This window comes from Macadamia integrifolia, chromosome 6 (assembly GCF_013358625.1).
Source record: "Macadamia integrifolia cultivar HAES 741 chromosome 6, SCU_Mint_v3, whole genome shotgun sequence".
Lineage (NCBI taxonomy): Eukaryota > Viridiplantae > Streptophyta > Magnoliopsida > Proteales > Proteaceae > Macadamia > Macadamia integrifolia.
In genome coordinates, this window is record NC_056562.1 from 1,141,375 (window position 1) to 1,147,321 (window position 5,947).

Here is a 5,947-nt window from a genome sequence, read left to right on the forward strand (position 1 = left end):
ACATTTGTTTTTTCAGAGATGAGAAAGAAGGTGATGGTGGCTGTGATGATATTGAATCTATTCATCATCAAGCTGAAGTTTAGAGAAAGTGGTGATCAGAGCTGATAATATAACACCAAATTATCATATTAGATGGCAGCAATAAGAAGGGTTTGATATATGGTGTTTAAATATATTAAACTTTTATTAGAGAAATTAATGCCCTTAGACATGGATGATGATAACATAAGTGTGAAGCCTAATACAAAGTGGAAAATGAAATTTCTCATATTACTATTCTGTTATGACTCTCTATCCTTCCTACAAGGCTACAGTATCATCCTTCTATAGTATTGAGAGAGAGAGAGAGAGAGAGAGAGAGAGAGAGAGAGAGAGAGAGAGATTGTACACTATTGTCTTCGAAATAAAAGGAAAAAAAAAAAAAAAAGTACTTGCAGCCAAGTTTTGGGTAGCTAACATATTTATGTTGTCGGTGTCTGTAAAGATTATGCATGGCTGTGTTTGGTATGCATTTTTGGAATAGATTCAAGGTCTAGGATGGATTTTGAAGTAAGAAAATAGAGCCTGCATTTGGTATGTATTCTAGCTCAATAATATATTCCAAAAAGTCATACCAAACACAACTTTAACTTCAATGCATCCATTAATGATTCCAAACACTTACAAAGTATAGTTGTATAGTTCACTCTTTAATTATGATTTAGAATTGAAATCCTTAAAAGGGTGGATGCCTGGTATCCACAACAGGTTGAGACTGAGAGGGTGAATTGGCAAATACATGAGATAAATAGTGGGTTCAGATAATCAGATGTTTAGATAATGGGTGGAAAACCAGGGCTGCGTTTAGTATGATTTCTTGGAATGCATTATTAACGTAGAATACATTCCAATAATGTATACTAAACACAGCCAGAACAACCAGATTTGAAAATATGTTTTGACTCAGAAACTATTCTGAGAATGCATACCACACATTCAAGTTTGGCAACATGGTACATGAGTTGAGACACATTGTGAGCGGCTTTGTTTAGTGGTTCAGCCAATCAATCGATGTATTGGGTAACCTGGCCTTGTTGTAGGGCTACCAATCTAATCACTCTGTATTAATTAGTCATGAGAACTTTGTCAAGAAATGAATGCTTACTTTTCAACCATATTTCAAATCTTTGTTCTTGAACATGGCCAACTTTCTTTGGATCGAGTACTATTTTTGAATCAAGGCGACGTAGACTTCAAGTGGGCATTTTCTGAATGCCACTAAGCTGGTGTAACCTTGCTATACTACATAGGCTCATAGCCCTTGTAGTCCAAGTTCTTCTACATACATGCCCTGCTGGGCCACTCATAACTCACAGCTTAATAATGTCATAATTCATGGTCTGGCCCAAGTCCAGGGAAAACCCATGACATTTAATGGGCCATAGTATGACCTTTTTAGCCGAAAATTTACATGATGGGCTGAGCCTACCTCAGCCTGTCCTGTTAGCATCCTAGTTGGGTAAAATGGCATCACATTCCTACCGCATGCGCTTGCCACCACTTGCACCTGGTTCTTGCAAGAAGCAATGCTCCCCTTGTTAGACTATAGTAAGATTCTAAACAGAGTGATTTATTTGTTTCACTATACTCAGCTTTGATTTGCTAATGAGAACCTTTATGTTCATAAAAAGTTCTTCTCTTGGTGGATCATCATTTAACTTGATTGATCCTCCATTTTTTCTAGCTTCTCTGTACTACCCAATTTTTTTTCGTCTTATCACCATTTTTTGCAGTAAGCCTTCTTATAATCAATAAATTATATATAAAAGAAAAATAGTCTTTCATAGTCAATAATATTTTGGTGAAGCGATTACTTTTCAGTTGGTAACAATTACAGTGTTGCAAGGATGGAATAAAATCTTGGAAGATTCAATCCAGATTCTTTTGAACCAATTACGTGTACGAGATATCTAAATTATAAAGCTTCATTCTAGGAAATCTCTTTTGAGATTAGAAATAAAACTCTTTTGGGACCCAATTGGATGTGTCATAATATACCATTGAGTCATCTATTGGTCTCAGTAGATTATGGTTTTGGGAATCAAATTGAACAGAGACAAAGAGACCTATACTGATCAAACCAGGTCCAACCCACCAGTCTGGTCTGGCGGTTAAAATTGCTTTGGTCCATGTCATTAGATGACTTCTATTGGCTCCTTTTGGCAACTGTGCAAAGATGCATTTATAATCATAAACAGTAGAAGATTCTGATGTGTTGCCCAAGTAGGAACAAGTTTGTGGACAGTATTAAACTGGCCCGGTTCGGCTTCATGTTCCACCAATCATATGCTATTTTGGAGTTCAATCTACGTGTGACTATTCTTTCTAGTAATTAATTAAGTTATAGCCTTCAAGGCTGCATGCGTAGTTTCAAGTGGCCAGTCATGTGATGGGAATGGTTGTACATACTCACACATCTCCCATGATTTCTTCCTATAAATAGGTAGTTTCAGGAGGAAGGTAAGCCATCAACCAAGTCACTCCCAAGTCCTTCAAAACAGTTCTCTCTCTCTCTCTCTCTCTCTCTACCCCTTCCCTGTTATTAGAACACTAGTAAGGGGCAGAGGAGGCACTGGTGATGCTGTTGACAGAAGATAGAGAGCACAGACGATGAAATGCATGGAGTTTGCATCTCACTCCTTTGTGCTCTCTATCTACTGTCATCACCTTCAGCCCCTCACCCTAATTGTCTAGTACCATAGTACCACGATAACCCCAACCCCCACCCCCACCACACACACACAACAACAATTTGGACCTTCAATACATCGCTATACTCTCTTTCTCTCTCTGCCTCTTATTGAGGATTAAATTCATTGTTAACATTAATCAAGTAGTACTAGTAAGGGACAGAGGTGGCATGGGTGATGCTGTTGCTGACAGAAGATAGAGAGCACAGATGATGAAATGCATGAAGTCTGCATCTCACTCCTTTGTGCTCTCTATGCTTCTGTCATCACCTTCAGCCTCTCTCTCTCTCTCTCCCTATTGCTACAATTTGGACCTTCCATTCATGGCTATACCCTCTCTTTGTGTGCCTCTTATTATAGATTAATCACAGATTAACTTTTGGATACCAATGGTAAGGGACAGAGGTGGCATGGGTGATGTTGTTGCTGACAGAAGATAGAGAGCACAGATGATGAAATGCAGGGAGTCTGCATCTCACTCCTTTGTGCTCTCTATGCTTCTGTCATCACCTTTCAGCTCCTCACTCCACTTAGTATTACTAGAACCACCACTCCCACTTATAGTACAAATTAATGCCAATAAAACTTTCTGTTGATAGAAGATAGAGCACAGATGATGATTCTTTGTGCTTTCTATGCTTCAGTCAGCCTTCAGCCCCTCTTCCAGTTTCTCTAGTACCAGTACCAAGACCACCCCCACTCCCACCACTGACATATACCCCTCTCTCTCTCTCTCTCTCTCTCTTATTGAGGATTGAATAATTGTTAATTTTTAAATCATGTCAAGTACCATTAGTAAGGGACAAAGGTGCTGGGCTCTGGTAATGCTGTTGACAGAAGATAGAGAGCACAGATGATGAAATACATGGAATCTGCATCTCACTCTTTGTGCTCTCTATGCTTCTGTCATCACCTTCAGTCCCTCACCCCACTTATCCTACAAATTAATGCACTGCCGAACCTTCTTTTTACGCTTTTGACGGTTCATTATGTGAATTACTGGTAAAACTTCACACTAATCCCCTCAAATGCTATTTTATTTTCGACCCAAAAAAAAAAAAACCTTCAAATGCTTTCTTTAATTTAATTTTTCTATGATTTTTGTTTTCTTTTTCATTTTTGCAGGTTGAATTGGTTCTGGTTAACGGTAAAATCATGAAGCCGATTCACACTTTCCGGGTGAAATCAGAGTCAAGAATTGGTTTCTGAAATTTGGGTTGCAAATGAACATCTTATCTCTAATCCAATCAGACATTAATTGCATGGGGAGCTGCTGAATGAGTTTGTTCATCCATGCTTCAATCATTTCTGCGCTTCTGGTCACATTGGAGGTTTTGCATTCAAGGCTTACAACACATTTCTTTCTCCATATGTTTTGGTTCAGAAATAAAATTCAGGCTTGATGATTTTTAGGTTAAGTGCTGCATTTAGGGGTGTCAATTCCTAAACCGAACCGGTAAAACCGGCTGGATCAAACCGATAACAACACGGATCGAACCGAACTGAAGCCTTATTGGTTCGGTTCGGTTTCGAGTATTGCAATCCCAAAACCAAATCGAACCGCACCGGAAACCGGATGAACCTGAAACCAAATCAAAACCAGCTCAAAACCCGGACCGAAACCGAAACCAAACCGGTAAGAAACCAAAACACTCCAAAATTCATTAAAAAAAATCAAAATTTGCATAGTTTTGTACACATTTGTATGGAAAGTCGAATCCAAACTAGACCAAAAACCAAAACCAACCCGGTTACAAAATCGATTTAAGAAACCAAAGACAAACCGAAACCAAACCGCACCGAAACCAAAACCGAAATTTCCTTATTGGTTTGGTTTCGGTTCCAACTTTTCCACACTAAAACCGACTCAACCCGAACCAAAACCGAGCCAAATCGACCGATTGACACCCCTAGCTGCATTGGCTAGTTGCGATGTGAACATGTATCTTCAGTGACATTTGATTCATGGGTGCAGGACCCACCTCTGGCACTGGGGACCCACAACCAATGGATGATGGATCCCATGTGGGGACCATCCCCGCTTGGGAGAGGCCTCATGGACCCTTCATTAGGTGCGGCCTTTAATTAGCTGCTTTCTGTTTTCCCTTTTGGGCTCTTGTATGCCTTTGTTTCTTGTTCTCCTCATCTCTCCTTGGGCCCGTCCTTGTCAAGTGGGTTCAGTCTAGATTACCCATTTAGGGTGATTCTTTGTTCTTTGCTTTCTCTTTTGGGTATATAGTTCTTTTTATTTTCTTTGCAATAAAGTGGTATTATCTATCCAAAAATAAAGCTTCATCTCGCGCTTTGCACATTTCTAGCTCTTTTGTGTATGCCCTTTTTCTTGGTATATTAGCATAGTCTCTAACCCTAGAAACCCCCCCCCTTTATTGTAGGATCAAAATCCTCTGTTTTTCTCATCCATGTTTTTCCTTGTTTTGCTACCTGCAGAACGTGACACGTGGACAACAAGGAGACCAACAGTCAAGATTGGGTGAGGATTATTACATCCGGTGCGTTGGCCTTAAAGTTGTCCACGTGTCGCGTTCTGCGGGTAGCAAAACAAGGAAAAACAGGGATGAGAAAAATAGAGGATTATTTTCCTTTATTGTAAGTCAACAAATGAATATTATTAAGATATAAAAAAATTGCAAAACAAAGAGTGAGAAAAACCATTAAGCTACTCCACCTTTGGCATTGCGGTCAACAGAGAAGTAACCCAATCAATAAAGATGAAAATCTATGTCTGGATCTCAATTGTGAATCCCACCCAACATCATTAAGAGTATATATTGGAGCACTATTTCAGATTGAAAATTCTCTTGTAGCCGCTGCATGATTTGCTAAACTATAGCCACTATATTCACTTCATGGAAGCAATACACAAATACCATGTCATCCCATTCAAGAAGCACTTGTAGAAAAACCATTTTTGTTGGAAGCACCATGAAGTTCTTTGAGTCTTTATGCAATGTACCACTGATTGGGAGTCACATTTAATGCACAACTTATCCACATTCATCATAGTTGCATGATGGAGCCCTTCGAAAAAAGTAGCGAATCCCATGGAACAAAATGTTTCTTCTTTTTACTTAGAAATCATGATCAATAGTTCGTATGAAATCCATTTTAGCAATTCAAAATTTCTTTTGAAGTGAATATAGCAATTCAAAATTTCTTTTGAAGTGAATACATATATTTTTTTTGGGGGGGGGGGGGGG